Source organism: Arachis hypogaea, chromosome 1 (assembly GCF_003086295.3).
Source record: "Arachis hypogaea cultivar Tifrunner chromosome 1, arahy.Tifrunner.gnm2.J5K5, whole genome shotgun sequence".
Lineage (NCBI taxonomy): Eukaryota > Viridiplantae > Streptophyta > Magnoliopsida > Fabales > Fabaceae > Arachis > Arachis hypogaea.
In genome coordinates this window covers 716137-733823 of record NC_092036.1, presented here as the reverse complement: position 1 = coordinate 733823, position 17687 = coordinate 716137, and the positions used below count along the sequence as shown (strand labels likewise).

The 17687-nt window shown below is 35.3% G+C and overlaps 2 long non-coding RNA genes across 2 annotated transcripts; both read right to left on the bottom strand.

Moving 5' to 3' along the window:
* Positions 1-711: 711 nt before the first annotated feature.
* LOC112788429 (uncharacterized) lies at positions 712-4881 on the bottom strand. Its single transcript, XR_003195893.3, has 6 exons — positions 4119-4881; positions 3836-3957; positions 3284-3440; positions 1872-1952; positions 1615-1705; positions 712-1095 (listed from the first exon to the last, which is right to left on the bottom strand). It is a non-coding gene; the product is annotated as an uncharacterized lncRNA (long non-coding RNA).
* Positions 4882-10299: 5418 nt separating this feature from the next.
* On the bottom strand, positions 10300-12901 carry LOC140184230 (uncharacterized). Its single transcript, XR_011880694.1, has 4 exons — positions 12708-12901; positions 12559-12614; positions 12349-12480; positions 10300-10565 (listed from the first exon to the last, which is right to left on the bottom strand). It is a non-coding gene; the product is annotated as an uncharacterized lncRNA (long non-coding RNA).
* Between the last annotated feature and the right edge of the window lie 4786 nt (positions 12902-17687).

Sequence of the window (17687 nt, the reverse complement as noted above, 5' to 3'; positions counted from 1 at the left end):
CATTTTTCTTTCAGAATAGAACCAGTTCAGTCTTTTTTTTTTAAGTTGGCTTTTGAGTTTATATGTTTGAGGTTAATTATTTTGTAGTCTTGTCCTTCAAGAATCCAAATTCCGAATTACATGTTCTTTGACTTTTGAGTTTTCCTTGTTATCTAATACCACTTTTAAATCCTCATCTTTGACATCTACTTTTTCTATAACGAATTGTATAATATTTACTAATCAATTAGCAATATATCTCCATTAGCTTTTTCTTATACTGTTTTTTTCTATTCTGTACACCACTTTACCTTTTACTTTAGACTACTTATCTTCATTAACATGATCTTTTTTATTTCAAGTGATCTTTTAGTTGAACAAAGCATAAAACCAATCATTCTACTAATATGAAAAATTAAAACAAAATAAAACAATTATGATAAGATAAAGGTGCACTACTCGAAATTAATCTTATTTTTATTTTTTGAGTACAATTCAAAATATACCTAATCCTAAATTATCAAAACTATACTCAAACTTAGCTATATTTATAGTTTAAATCTGTCTGAAAACTCGAGCACTAAGCAATCTCAAATATTTTAGTCAATGAATCATATAATAAAAAAAAAATCTGAAAAAAAAACAACCTGAAAAGAGAAAAAGAAAAAAGTTAGAACCAACAATGATATAAAGTTCTATTCAACTTGCAATAAATCCAAAAAAAGCAAAAGATTAAAAAATAAATAGACGATTGCCTGAATCACATATATTTAGCTAATGTTTGTAGCAACCAAAGATATGTAACAAACACATAAGCCAGATTGAGAACAAATTAAAAAAATAATATGCTATACAGGAAACAAAAAGCAATGAAATGGTATATTAGCAATACACAGAGAAACAAACACAGCAAACAATAACAAAGAATAAACAAAAAAATCTTCTAACAGATTCTAGGCCCAAAGCTCAAATGTTGTGACATCCATTGATTTCAAGATGTGTAAGTTCCTTGCATCCGGTAGCAATTACTTCCAAACCCTTGTGACTTAATAAATAACAGTCACTTAATATCAGATTTCTTAACTTCTTGCATCCATTACCATGGCAAACAAATCCCTGAAATTAACCATTATTCAAAGAAAGAAAATTACTAACTAAAACAGGAAAAAATGATAGAATTCGTGACAGAATCCAAAATTTAACAATTGCATACATGAGGAAAGATTGTGCAATTGGATGCAACACTTAAGGATCGGGCAAATGGAGCTAAATAAACAATATAACTAAGTTTATCTCACTAAATGTGCTTGAACAGTATCAAAGCAGTATTAACATTATAAATAACATGTTAAATTATATAATGATTGGTTGCATGATAATAGTAGAAAGACACATAGCATAATATGATACATGCCACATGGTTAATAATTTAATAAAAAATAACAACATTCATTTACATATATGGTGCATTCTTTCTAATTTACAATCTTCAGTGATCATTCTTGCCTATAATTTCTTTCTTGACAATAATTTCATTCTTGACAATCTTCAGAACATAGGGTAGTAAAGGTGCATTCCAAAATCCTAAAGAGAAATGGTATATGAGCAATACAAAATTTATGTCAAAGAGCATACATCTTATAATGATGATAGTACTGCATATTGGTTTTTTGTTTTCCTGCAGCTCATCTCTTTATCTGAACATCCATACAATCAGTGAGGTTCTCTGACAAATCAAAATCAAGTCGCACCAAGAAAATTATCATCAACTACAAACCCAATCAATTGGTGAGGCTTTAAGTAATAAGCCAAACTGGAAGCGTGACCCATAAACCTTACAATGACAACGATAAAATACCTGTAAAATAGATAATAAATTATCAATAGTTTACCTCATTAGCAAGCTTCAAACATAGTACACCCTTGTTAAAATTTCAGATTCATCTGTTGCATTTGGTCTTCAATCCATGTCGCTGGAATTTTAAACACATTATATAAAACTAAAAGAAGTGAATCTTAAGATAGATCCATCCTAGGCTTTCTCAACCAATATTAGTAGTAAGCTGCAATAACAATAACAATAACAATAACAATAAAACAAAATTATATCCATCAAATGAAAAAAATTAAGTCATAATATATAGGCAAATCAACACACAACTCTATGAAAAGCAAATAAGCAAGAGAAGGCATATGACTTCAACAGAAATGAAAAAGAAAAAAGAGCATAGAACATTAAGTACAACAAAGTACTGAATCTTCTTACTCACTTAATTGCTCAAGGGCTCTCCTATCAGATTTATCAGTCACGTAAGCAAGTGTTTTGAGAACTTTAGTTATTTTTCTAGTAAACAGGATGCACAATGCACACAATGCAAAATGGTTGATCTCTAAACTCTCATTATGTAGAATAATAGGTTCTCAAAATGAAAGAGTCTAAGAAAGAACTATCTTAATTCTATAGGAACAGAGGCTTTGTAAAGAAAAATTGAAAAAATGGTTTAAATGCATATATTTGCCACACATAAATTTTTCAAGATAAAGAGACAAATTCATCATAAGAAAACAAAAATTAGCTGAAAAAATATAGCATGTGTAGTTAGAGCATGAATATACAATAATGAAAGCTAAAGAAAGTTAAAGCAGTAAAAAAGCAATGGCTTTGATAAAAAGTTTCGTGAAAAAATATTCACTTCAAACCATAAATATTCAAATTTTGCACCAGCCAGATCCACCTCATCGAACTAAAACATAACCACTGAAAAAAGAATATCAAATACTAATGTTGTAAAGCAATTGATATATACCATTAATCTAGAAGGAAACAAACCAGAACAAACTCACCCACAAATAAAATAGTGGCCCCATTTGTAATTCTTCAAATCTTATTAATAAACTGAATGGTAATGGAGGATCTGTTAATTTTATTAATAAGTTCAGTCATATCCTGTTTCATTCATCTACCCTCAAGTGAGGAAAAAGAAACTAAAGACTGTCAAATTCTGTGTTTTATTTGTTCTTCGTTCTGTTTTCTTGTCCTCTTTAAAAAGTAGAATCTTGCTTTGAATGAGATATAAAAAATTTTCTGCATGCACACTAAAGAAAGCAATTTTTATTTTTGTCACTTGATAATCTAGAACGATCCACAGTTCTTTCATGAGGACATTTAAAGTCTTGGCACCATAGTTACTAATCAAATCAGATATAAAATATTTAGACAGGGATAATTGAAATGAATAATTAATGACTGACATAATAGAACATACACAAAGTTACACCGCTAAAAAATCTTATGGAAACTTACTTGTTTATTCAAATTAATGTAGATATAGGTTGAATGTTCATTCTCATCAACCCTTGTGAATGCAGAAAGGAACTTCTCAACATAATCAAATTTACTATCAAGCGCCTTGTGCTCAAAATTCTTCATATCAGAATAGACCCCAATCTCATACTAAAGCCTAAGAAAAAGATAACAAAAGAAAAATGGTGTTCAAAAGGAGGAATATTAAGAATCTTAGTCAATAATGCATTGGAAAAATAAGATTCTAGAGAAGTTATATGAAATGAAAATCAAAATTTTAAAATATGCTTAAAAAACATATTGAAGAACATAATAGTAATGTCACTCTCAAATTAAAACAATATAAAACCAGTATTAGAAAAAATTAAAATAAAAAATAAGCGCAATAATCCATCAATCAAGTGCCGACTTAAAAACAAAAAGGAAGAAGACCGAAACAAAAGGGATTGCAACAAAGAAAGCAGTACAGTAAGAGATGCACAAAATTGTACATATTCACTTGTTATTAAGAAAAAAAGCAGTAGAGTCAGGGATTGCAAGAAGTTAGAGTACCACAAATCTAAATGGGAGCTTGGAGATCCCATAAATTTGGCCGTGGCAAGAAAATGTCTCTGGATCGTGGACTCCAAGAGCTGAACCTTCTTGCCGGGTGCCCACGAATTGGAAAACATGATCTGTGAGGATGATGAAAATGAATATATACAAATGAATTTTTTTAAAATCAATTCTCAATTCAAAATTTAAATTTTGAAAAATTAGAATTTGCAGATTAAACAAATAATAATCATACACATAATTTATCTAATTTATTAATTAAAACACAAAAAATAACAACCATGAAAATCTGCTCTGGCCGTCGGTTAGATCTTCCCGCTCTGTTCTGGTCGCAGTTGCTATGATCTCTGCTTTCATAGTCTCGCTGTATGTGCTCTATGTGGCCCCGACACTCAATACTTTTCAAATAGCGCTCTCTGGTTATTTCTCCAAGTAGCGTCGGTCTTGTTATGGCAACAACGGAGAAGCGCTAGGTTGAGGGAGAAGGGTGCCAAGGTTGATAAAGGGGATGTCATCATCGTCAGGGATTCTCAAAAAACTTTACGTGCTCCACCGAATCTGCCGGCGATCTGCCAAATTTGGGGGCGGTACTCTAGACCAAACCAATGGATACGGGGGCAGAGCGGTCACTACTTGGGAGGGGACAAGCAGCTTCAGAACCTAGACAGAGGAGTCCACCTATCACCGAGGCGGCGAGAACCCAGGCGGCAGCGCGATTGCAGGTTTGGGATCAACGCACATCAGCGGCGACATGAAGGCGGTTCGAAAGCATCTGCAACCACAGCTGACTAAATCGACGACGGAGAGCATCGACGACACAAAGCGTGAGAAGTGAGGAAAATTGAATTTATTAGCCGGGGTATTATGGTTAATGGAGGCATTTGAATGAGTTTTTCATATTAAGAAAAGGGAGAGCTAGAGTGTGAAGAAGAAAAAATTGAATAAATAATCATCTGGACATTGCATATTATGAAACTTTGAAAATTTTAAAATTTGAAATTTGAAATTTTGAAATTAGGCAACAATAGACATGATTGGATGGCAAGGGAAATGGACAAAAGGAAATGCATAAGAATGAGGGTCCGTTTGGGAAACACCAAAAAGCTACTTTTTTTTAACTTTTGACTTATAGAAAGTTATATTAATGTGTTTGGTACAATTTTTTAGATAAACTTTTAACTTTTCAAAAAGTTATTTAAGAGCTTTTGAAGAAGTTAAAAAATGTGACTTCTCCTATTTTCAAAAGCTATTTTATCACTCCTATTTAATGCACAACTTTAAAATAAGGACTTCTATAATAATTTTCCAAACTCAAAATAACTTATTTAAAAGTTAATATTAATAAAAGTCCTTATATTTTAAGCTCATTTTTCAAAAGAACTTATTTAAAAAGTTTAGCCAAACTGGCCCTGAGTCAGACACTCAGACTTATGTAGGAATGGACCATGTGAACTACATATATTAGAATGCACCTTAGAAAGAACTTGTGAGAATTAATGTGGTGGATGCCACGTTGGAATTCCACTATCTAAGAACCCTCTTTTTAAGGGATGTTATAGGATCACATGCACATTTAGTTTTAGGCAATTTGATAAATCGTTTTTTATTTGGTTTTAATTGCTTTGCAAAAGCATTCTTTTACTTTTTCTATTAAAAGATAATTAATAAATAATTAAATTGATCCATAAAAAATTTCCTGATTTTCAAGTTGGGGCTAATTATTTTGGTAATGAATTGGAGAGGTGTGTTATGCATGGTTATGGAGAGTTGGTGTATTTTTTATAGATATAAAGATAATTATTTTTTTTTAAATTAAAAACTATAAATCAGAGGCTCAGATTTGGGTAGGAGTAGAAAACCGAGCCTCAGTTTTGGATAGAGATAGAAAACCGAAGATAAGTTTTGAGTAAAAAAAACAAAAAAAGTTAAAATACCCCAAATCGGAAGGTCCGATTTACATGTTTCAAAAAATTTTTAATGTTAAAGCACAAATCTGAGGGTCAGATTTGTAAATTTTACAAAAAAAAATTTTAAACCACAAATCTGAGGGTCAGATTTGTGATCATCCATACAAAAAAAAAAACACACCAACTCTCCACATTATTTAAAAACACCAGCATAATTACAATAATAAAAATAAAAAGTGTCAAATTGGTTCCGAAAGATTAAATTACTCGTAATTGTTCCTAAAAGATTTAAAAATGGACACGTTAGTTCTTCTGTCTATTATTTGACTAATGACGTTACCATTTGCTTATCTAGCCATTAGTGTGACATGTCAGCAAAAGCTTCAACGGCGTCGTTTTTTTTTGTCACCCCTTACAACGCTTCATTTTCTAACCATGTTTCATTATAATCCATTCCATCCTTCTTCTCAAAACAAAACATCTCTCTAATTCCATCCTTCGTCTTTGGTTCTCACCTCCACAAAGACAAAGCATTGAACGGCGATCGTCAGCGTAAACCGACGACGACATTGTGTTGGAGTTGAAGGTGACAGTTTTGCGACAACATTGGTCAAGCGAAGAGGGCACACCATTGCCTTGCGGAGAGATAAGTTGCCTTTTTTTCGTTATTTTCTGAGAGGGATTGTCATCTTGTCTCCTCGTTAACGTGTTTCTATGATCGTTGGAAATCCATTGTTACTGTTTGTAATGTTAGGGTTTGAAAAATATGTTTAGGTTTAAGGCTTGCGTGGTGACCCATGAATGACTCTTTTTTCGATATTTGAGAACAATATTTGTGCTCTATATAGCTGCATGTGTGTGTTTTATTTTTATTTTTGTCGTTGATGATGACTTTGCTTTGCTTGATTTTGAAAAAAAAATCAATAGTTCAGTGTGTTGCTATTTTGGTTGCAGATGGAAGGCCCCACTATGACCTTTGTATTTCACCATGGTGAAAAGTTTAAAACAGATGAATCAGGATATCTGTTTTATGAACCAGATAATACTGAAGTATTAATGGGTGTAGAAGAAGACACTTTAGATGTGTTTTTTGTGAAGGGATATTATAAGGAGTTAGGATATGCTGAGATGAACAATTGCTTGTGGAAGGTTCCTGGAACACGTCTGGATGATGGCTTGAGGAGCTAGAAAATGATGCTGATTTGTTGGCATTGGTTAAGGACTATAGGAGGAATCATCATCTGATAAACATCTATTTTGAGCATGTAGTTTCTAAGCCACACATGGTTGACTGCATGAGCGAGGATGATGATGTACTACAGTTGCCAACCATCCCTAAATTTATGCAGCAGGCTATCCTTGATCCTCCAGAAAAATTGAATAAGGACCACAATGAAGCAATGTCTCAACCAGATTGTAAGACCACAAAAAAATCTCCTCAGCCAAAAAGGAACAACTCTCAGCCCACACCTCAACCCACACATAAGCCCATAAGAAAGCCCATCCATCAACCCAAGCCTTGGACCAAACCCCAGGCTCTTCATCATCTCAATTTCTGATACCTCACATGGTATCAGAGTTAGTTATGACAGATAATGGTGCACATATGTGATTAGCATCATTAGAAGTTTCATGTAATGAAAGTAATGCATTGTGAGATGAGTAAGGTGAGTTGGGTGGGTGAAGATGTTGTTGGACTGTTTGCAGTTAGGTTAGTGTTGGTTGAGTAGAAGGTCTAGTTACTGGGGGTTGAGGTTCTTGATAAAGTTGGGGGTTTGAGATAATAAAGTTGGTGAGGTCTGGGAGTGGATGGAGTGTTGGATGTTTGTGTTGGGTTTGGGGTGTTGCTAATACTTGTTGTGGTTGAATGTTGAACAACTGGTTGTATGGAAATTCATGCTCATTGAATATGACATTTCTTGAGATAAACTCATTTTCATTAGATGAAAGACACTTGTAGCCTTTGTAATCTATGGCATAGCCTATAAAGATACATTTTTGAGATCTATGGTCAAATTTGTGGGTATTATAGGGTTTAAGAAGTGGGTAGCATGTGCATCCAAATGGTTTGAGTAGGTTGAAGTCAGGTTTGGTTTTGGTGATGGCTTCAAGTGGTGATAGGTTGTTATGAGTTGAGGTTAGTAGTGTGTTTATTAGATATGTGGCTATGAGGGTAGCTTCATCCCAGAATGTTAGAGGAAGGTTGGCTTGGACTAGTAAGGTTAAAGTGGTTTCAGTAATGTGTCTGTGTCTTCTTTCAACTATGCCGTTTTGTTGATGAGTGTAGGGACATGTGAACCTATGTTATATTCCATTTGCTGCCAGAAATTATTTAAAGCTTGAAGACAAATGTTCACCACCATTGTCTGTTTGTAGAGCCTTGATTTTCACACATGTCTTCAGCTCCATGGCTGTTTTTTATTGCTAAAATGCATTAAAGACTTTGGACTTTGCTTGTAACAGATACGTGCTTGTATACCTGGTTCTAGCATCAGTGAAGCAGATGTAAAACCTAAAACCTGCTCTGTTGTAAACAAGTGTTGGCCCCCAAATATTAGAAAAAATTAATTCTAAAGGATCATATGTTGTATGTGAATTGAGGTGAGGTAATTGATGGATTTTGCTTATGCAGCAAGTGTTGCATAGAGATGGATCAAGGCTTTCTCTATTCATTGAATCAGAAATATTACATTGTTTTATTACAAGTTTAGTCACATTTTCTAATGGATGACCTAATTTTCTATGCCATAATTGAGCTATAGGACTTACATTTTTACAGTTAAGATGTGCAACAATGCTAATAACTGGACAAAGCACATTATTAACAGACTCAACAACAGTGTTTGAACTAGTAACTTTAATAATTGAATTGTTAATTTGTTATGTGTTCTTGGACTCTATGTGTACAATTCCATTACCATTAGGCTTAGGCTTAGCAACTTCACTCAAATAGACTCTGTTATTCATTTTGCTTGTGTAAGCATCAGACTCTGAATTGGCAGCTTTATTTGCTTGTGAACTTAAGCAAACTTCTGCAGCATCATCCTCCTATCTTCAACATTTATATTGTGACAAGTTGGTTTATCAAGAAAGGTTTCTTTGGTTTTGATATTTTTGGAAATTATATGGACTCCTTCAAACTTGTACAATCCTTCTTTAAGTAGTCCTTAAAGAAGAATCTTCTTGGTTATCTGGCATTTTACATTGCACAAGTAAGGTTAGAATTCGAAGAACATACAATTGTTTAGGCAAATTTAGCTACACAAACTAGGTTCTTGGAAATAGTAGGAACATGTAGAAAGTTTTTCAGCTTAAAAGGTCTATCTGACAATGATGCATGTATTAATGAACTTTCAACATGTTCAATTTTCATACCTTGGTCATTACCTCCATAGACTTTCTCTGCACCTTCATAATCAAATCCCCTTGTGAGATTTTTTTGGTCAAACGTGATGTGCATGGTGGGAGGCCCTAGAGTTAGGGTACCACACCGTATCTGGAACTGTCGAAAGCAGCGCAAGGAATGCTTGTGGAATGGGAGATGATGCTCTCGAATTCTGCATTTGTGGCCTTATTCCTGGGTAATTTTGTTGAGTTCTTTATGAGATTGAGCCATTGTGGAACACCATTAATGGTGGTTGTGTCATGTTTAGTGGTTGCTTTTTTGGATTCATGAATTCCTGATCAAATCGGTGAAAGCATTGCATTACCATATGGCCAACCTTTCCAAAAAGCTGGCATTGAGGCATGTTGCCTTGCCACCAAGACGCCTCTGCCTCTAGTACCTTAAAATCCTCTTCTACTGCTATAGTTGTTGTAGTTGTTGTAGTTTCTTTCTTATGGTCTTTCTTGACTATCATCTCTTTGTGTTACCTTTGCTTGAACCGGCCCAATATTTATTCTTTTGAATCTGTCTAGCAATTCTTCTTGTGTTAGCAGTTGTGATTCAAACTCGCTTTTCAGACATTTGGTCAATTTTGCCGTTTGCCATTCTGATGAAGGCACTATATTATTCATTGAGTCCTCCTATTGCAGCTTCAATGTACTTTTCACTGGAAAGTGGTGCTCCTAGTGCATTCAGTGCGTTTGCTACTTGGTTGATTTTGGCCATATACTCACTGAATGTTGAACCTTGCTTATTGAATGATTTCAACTACATTTTCAGTTGTTTAATTTTCGATTTGACTTGAGCTTCAAAGTACTCTTCAAGAACATTCCAGATCTGATATGCTTATTTATACTCCACTACTCGAATGATGAAGTTTGACTCCATGGATGCTATGAGCCACGCTGTAACACCCTAATTAGCCTAAGCCTTACCTCGCGTCGTAAAGCCAAGGTTAATCAGAGATTACGACAGTTCTAAACTCAAACATAATATATATATATATATATATATATATATATATATATATATATATATATATATATATAGAGAGAGAAAGAATAGTATAATCTAGAAGCCCGATAAAAGATATAGCTCAAAAACAGAATTTCGAAGCACAAACGTACTAACGGAGCTACTAGCTTAAGGCATAAGAAACAGAGAAGATATAACAAAAGATAAGTATATAATATCATAGGGAACTAGTCACGACTCGCGGAGTTTAAGCCGGCTAGCCATATACTAATATACAAAACCATACAGTGAAAACAGCTTATACAAGTTTTGTTCTCTCAAATACATGCCTCTAGGCAAAACAAAATACAAAAGGAGAGATGTATAAACAAAATAAACCAAAAAGAACTCAAAATGACCCAAGATTCTCCGCTCCTGTCACCAACCAAAGCAACTCACCGAGATGGGTTGCGACCTGCATCTGAAAAATACAACAACAATATGGTATGAGAACCGGAGGTTCTCAGTATGGTAACAGTTCTCAGTGATATAGGATATAAGACCCCGGGACGCCAAAGGCAATCCTAAGCTTCATATCCATCACAAGATTCAACTTAAAGCATTATAAAACATTTAAGCATAATATACCAACTTGACTTAAATAAACCAGGTTATCTATCTTAAGGAATTTCTATTCTAACCAAACACCGTTGTCCCACAGCCTTCACCAACCGATCCTCTATGCGATTCCATCGCCACCGCCTTCCGAACCTCCTCAATCCCAGCAGAAAACACAGATAATGTTCAAAGCAAGTAAAGCACAAGTAGTAGCATATATGGCAAATAATTCAGATAGCAAGTAAGCATGTTATTCAATTAGGCAAACCATTACAAGTAGACAAAGCATACAAGCAAATAGGAAATGCATATGATGAATGCCTGCCCTACTGGCTGTGATATCACATTGTCGGTTCAACTGCCAACCCGACACATCTCCATGGAGACGTCGCCCTTCGGATTTCTTATATGGGAACCCCCGAGATATAGTGCCCGGATCACTGTCCAGGTACCGGCGCCTGCTCGCCCTATAGATCCGAAGGGATGCGAGCGGGATATTCTTGCCTCAGACCTCACATCTCAACGTAAGCGGGATTAACCACCGTCCTTACGCCGCCGCCGCTACCTCGACAGGCGGGATTAACCACCGTCCCCGCCAGGTGCATAGCGTCTCAAAATATCATGTAAAAATATTATTTCAGTGGTTTTCAAAAGTATTTTCAGCATACATATATCCATCACTTAAATCCGAGTCTCCGACTCATCTCAACCACTGTCCCTTTATAACTCAGTTTCCAAATACCAAAAGTCTATCATTTCTCATCTCATATACCAATCATCCTTCACCTAACGTCAAACCATTATCAGCACGCCAGAAACCTAGGCCTCCGTTTTCTAATTTACCTTAAAATCATGTACTAGAGCCCTTAATTTATATCCCATGTTCTAATACTCAAAACTAGGCCCAAATGTCTTAAAATAGTGTTATAGAAGCTTACAACCTTGTTAAAAAGGCAAAATAGTTGAAAACAAATAAATTTTTGAGAAACAAGACGTGTGCACCCGCACAATTCAGAAATCATGAAACTCTACAACTTTGCAAAATTTTAGATTTTTAACACCAACTTTGAATGATCGTAACTTCCTCTACAAAATTCCAATTTTCACAATCTTTATACTGATTCAAAGAGTTTTTAAAGATCTTTAATTCTAAACAATTTTCAATCAATTTCGAAAACCGAGGCAAAAGTTATGATCGAACAAAGTTCACCAAAAAATCAATTTTTCCAACTTCGCAATTACCACCCTATCTCACCATACCCATACCAAATCATACCAAACCATCCAAAGCTCCATTTTTCATCAAAATGTACCTGTTATAGCATAATACATCAACCTCACCACATTTTCCTCCTCATTTCATTATTCTCAATTCCAACATTAACTATATAACACATATGATCAAAATCACCATCAAACCCACCATTTCTTAATCATAACACTACAATCATCATAAGAACCAACTCCCAATCCATACAATCATTCAACATCATCATATCATTATAATTCATCACAATCAACTCAACATTCATCAATTCATCAATATTTAGCACACCAACCATCATTTTAGTTCAACCTATCCTATTGGTCACTAGCCTATGTGTCCATGAATATTATATACTACATAGAGGAAACCGAAACCATACCTTGGCCGATTCCCTTTATGCACCCAAGCTCAAAATGAGTACCAACAAGCTTCCAACCACAATCCAAGCTTTCAAATCCACTCCAACAAGCACAAATAAGTTCCAAAAGCTCCCAAAGCCACAATAATCAAACTATATACATATAAATCACCACAAATCAACCTAAGGTTCAACATAAGCATAATCTCACAAGGGTTTAAGAGCTTTTACCTTTCCCAACAGATTTGATAACACAAATCCAAAGCTAAGAAAGGATTAGAGCAAACCTAAACATCCAAAATCACAAAAATCCATTTAACCCAAAACTCTAATAAAACCCGAAATTTTGAAGAGCAGAACTGGAAGGATTTCGTGATTACCTTGAGGGTTTCTTGGGTGGGTTTTGTAGAGCTCTTCACAAGGAACGCGTAGCCGCAAACGGTGCAGCGATCGGAGCTCCGTAGCTCAAGATATGAGCTTGGGAAGTTTGAAGTGAATAGTAACAATGGTGGAAAGCTCTCACCTCTCTCCTCACTTCAGATGCTGTTGTGTTTAGGTTATGAGGGTGAAAGTGGCTGAAATGGGTTCATTTAAGTGTATTTATATGTTGGGCTTGGACCCAACTTGGGTCCGGTCCAACCCGTTAGCATTTTTAGCCCGTTTGGCCTAACTTCGGGCCAAATCTTTAAAATTAAAGCCCGGTTTTCCATTTCTAATGTTTTTCTAAGGTTTTTGATGGTTTTCACTTTTCTCATGCGGTACCAGGCAGACTTGAACCGATTCAACCGGTTCAATTGCCGGTTCGCAATTTTTCACGGTTTTTCGTAGAAAGCACATTTTCTGACTCAGAAAGACCCACTGAGTCCAAAAATCACCTTTAAATCCTCAAATTCTCTCTCTAACCTTTCGGAATCTAATTTGGGCAATTAATTCACTTAATTAACCGGTTGATTCGTTGCGGTTCTTACACACGCTACAAGCCATTGGTCTGGATCTCCCATTCTGTGTATTTTGAAGTCTCTATTCCATGACTTTGATATGCTTCTGAGGTGAACTTGACTGGGATGTTTATTGGATCTAGGTGATTTCCGTAGTTTGTTAACTTTGATGCATGCTAACGCTTGCTTCTTCTACGCTTTGAAATTGCTATCGTGAAGTTTTATGGCCGAGAACGCAACGAAGGCATTCTGACTGAGTGGGCTTGTTTGAGCTCTAGTGATTGGCGTGGTGTTGTGGTTGTTGACCATGGATAATTTGTACTTTGTTCGATATTATGTAATACAAAAGAAGGTAAACATTTCACACATTTCCTCACAAGACCATATTGCAGACATACTAACAAAATCACTGTCAAGCAATTTCATATCAAAGTTTAGAATTATGGAAGAAGTGTGAAGATCCCAAGGAGTAAAACTGGTGAAAAGAGCATAGAAAATTCAGACAGAGTTAATGATAGAAGTCTCAATAGTAGGGCTGAAGTTAGTAATAGAAGTGTCAACAACAATGTTAGAAGTCCAAGTAGTCGGGTAGATGTTGGTGATAGAAGTAGTGAGAGTGAGAAGCATGTGCAGCAACCAAAAAGTTAATTAGCAAGTCTGCTTGTATGTCCAACTCAGCACAATTAATTAGAATCCGTTAAGTAATTCTATATATAGTACAAATTTATAAACTAAAATTTAGTTAAAAAATACAGATTCAAAACCACTCAATACAATAGCTCTTTCTCTTCTTCATTTCTCTCTCTTCCTTTGTTTTTTTATTCATCATTTCTTTATCATCTCAGTTTCTGATACCTCACAAAACTAAAGAAAAAAAGAACATCCATAAAATGAGACACATATTTTATTGTGATACATGCAGGCAAGTAGCTTACAAAATGAAAGACCATTAATAAACAAAATAATATACTCTCTTCCATATATGGATGGCCATATATTTTTCATTCATAAGTGTAAGAATCGAATTTAACACAAAAACTAATGATATATAAGTCTTTTCTCTAAGTAATCATTTTTTTAGGTGAATTCTATGGTGTAGAAATAAAATTTTTCCTACACATGAGAAAATTAACGTGGCATGGGTTTATGAGTGATACCTATCTCTTGCTATTATTGTAACACCCTATCACACAGAGTTTTACACCTAGGATGTAAAATAGAGGTGGTGTGGTATTACGACCTCTAAAATAAAAAAAATATATAATAATATTGAAGAAGATACAGTATACGAGGAGCTTTAAAAAACGGATAAAATAGAATCGTAAAATAAAAAGCGCAACGCTCCGGAACCAAGATTACTTGCGTGTGAAGAAACTAAGGTTCAAAGGCATAAATAAACAGAAAATAGGAATAGAGGATTAAGAATACGAAATAACAAGCTCCTAACTCAGCCTGCGAAGCTAAGGCTAGCCGGAGAATACTTACAGAAGCTCCAGACGCCTACCGTGGTACCTCTCGACCTGCATCTGAAAAACATAACATTGTATGGAATGAGAACCGGAGTTTCTCAGCATGGTAAAGGTGCCACGCACATAAGATATAAGGTCCTGGGAATGCCAGAGGCAATCCTAAAATGCCGACACTCAGATTATAAACCTTAAAGTACTAAACAGAAACCATAAAAGGGTGGTTATCTAGGGAATTCTAAACCTAGCTTAAACTTAATCTTAATACTAAACCAGTCCACCTTTCCTCCGTTTCTCTATTTCCAGTGAGTTTGCAAAGATAGACAAATAGACAATTGCAAGCACGGGTGGGAGACAAGTAGTGCAAGTAGCAAATATAGCAATTAACATAATATATTCAGTTATGCACTCCCAAATAATGCATAGCAAACAAAACAAACAAAATGCACATGATCTATGCCTATCATATGGCTTATGAGACTCATCTGTCGGTTATCAAGCCAACCCGACAAGCCCGATTTGCTAAACCCTGGACTGTCCCTCGACGCGCATCCCCAAGAGTCTATGCATAGCTTTTTCTCAAATATATAAACTTGCTCAATGGGGGTCAACATCCCTGGGAATTTATAAGTGTCCGGTCACACTTACATTGTAGGGTCAACAGAGTATCGAGTCTCAACCAGGTACACGTGGTGGCAAGCCATGGTACTTTACCCAGGGAAACTCGTATCTCAGATAATCATTTCATATTCATTCATTATCGTTTTATAATCATTCATTATGGCTGTAAAATCACTTTATACATCATATATTTGCATCTTTATACATAGTTTATCATAACTCGGAGCAAGTGGAGCGAAACCACAACCCTTGCGTTTACCCGGGGAGCCTCTATGCTAACCAACCTGGAGCAAGTAGGGCGAAACCACAACCCTTGCGTCTACCCAGGAAGTACGTTCTCATGTGTCCAGGAGGAACAAAGGAGGGGATCCTAACCTCCCACCATTTCGCTGGGGGCGATTTTACAATATCAGGAGGAACAAAGAAGGGGTCCTAAATACCTAAATCATCACCTCTCAAACTTTCTTCATCCCCAAGTTACCACCTATTCCTAGCTTCAACTCATTACTAGGCTTACTAACAAAATCTAGGATCAAAGGAATGAAAATAGAGGTTTAAATATTTGAAATTAAACTTTAAAACACAAAACTCCATTTTTATTGAAACAGGGGTCACACGTATGCGTGGGCCACGCGTACGTGTGGGTGTGCGAAAATCCTTGCTCGCGTGCGCAAGCACCCTGCTCGCGTACGTGAGAATCCCAACCCGAAAGGGTTGGTCGCGTCACGTGCAGGTGGTCGCGTATGCAACCCCTTAAAATTAGTATTCGCGTACGCAATCAGCCAAACCCGAAGAGTTTGGTCGCGTCGCGTGTAGTGGTCGCCTACGCAAGCTGTGCAGAATTAGCAAAATGCTGAATGATGCAGGATTTTCAATTTTGCCCTCCGAACTTTCGACGTGTATAATGTTTTCGTTTTAAAATATTTTTCATCCGTTCTTCAAACGACGTAAACTTCACGGATCCAATTTTCATTTGAAATAAGTTTAAACTAATTTGGGGGTCCGAAAATCAAGTTATGGCTCGCCAAAGTTCGGCTAAAAATAAGTTTTTCACAAAAACCTCAAACCTCAATTTTCATTAAAACCAAACTTAATTCCCACTTCCTATACATGTATCCAGCACAACAACATACCACTTTAAAATGCCAAAACCTCTACATCCTAGCTTAATCAATTTTACTCTTATATGCACAATTCCATATACAAATTACTCAACTAAACAACAAAATCATCATCCTTCATCACATATATATGTTCATTTCTTAATATCTTGCCAATTATCACTAATTCACCGTATAACATTATATTCCATCACCAACATCAGTTATCAAGCTAAAAATCAACCGAAAATCAACAAGTGTTATCAAAGTACTAAACATTTAACACATTCAAACATTCACACCTAGCCTATGGTCATCTAACCTAAGTTTTCACGAAACCTTACATATTAAATACGAGAACCCTAAACCATACCTTGACCAATTTTCTCGTACAACCCAAGACAACCCCACAAGGCAAGCTCACAAGTTCCACTTCCAAAATCCAGCCACCAAGGATTGTTCCAAGAGCTCCAATTCACCAACTCAAACTCCAAATTAACATAAATTCAATCTAATTTACACAATTCACTAAATTAGCACTAGTGTACACAAAATTTGGCAAATCACAAGGGTTTAGAATTTTCTTATCTTACCCATTGATGATTGGAGTATAATCCAACAATTATTCAATGTTAGATTGCACCTAAACCACCAAAATCATCAAACTCACTCAAAACTCAAACCAATTTTGTACATAAAAGGGGCACAGAGAACTGGACATGAATTTGAGAAAGACTTACCACTTTGTTCGAATAGAATTGAAGAGGACTTTGAGACAAACGCATGACCACAAACAGCTCATCAATTTGAGCTCCAGATTGAAAGATAGAGCAAATTGAATTGAGGACAAGGGTTTGGAGTTGTCACACGTTCCTCCCCCTTTTCCAAAATGTTTCCAACGTAAATGAGGATGAACGGGGTAAAAGGGCAGTTGTGTTTGCTTAAGTGGCTGGGTTGAATTGGGCCTTGGGCCTATTTTGGACTCAGTTTGTTCGATTTGGTTCGTTTGATTGAATTTTGGGCCAAATTTTTTAAAATTAGTGTCAAGATTCTTTTTTTAATTAGTTCTATATTATTAAACTTATAAAAATAGTATTCCTAATTTTTTTAATTAAAAATAAATTGATTAATTATTCACTAATTTTATGGAATTTACAATTATTGCTTTATTCAGATTTGTCAAAACAAATGCATAAAAGTTTAGATTTTGTCTTTTTCAATTAAATATTGATTCT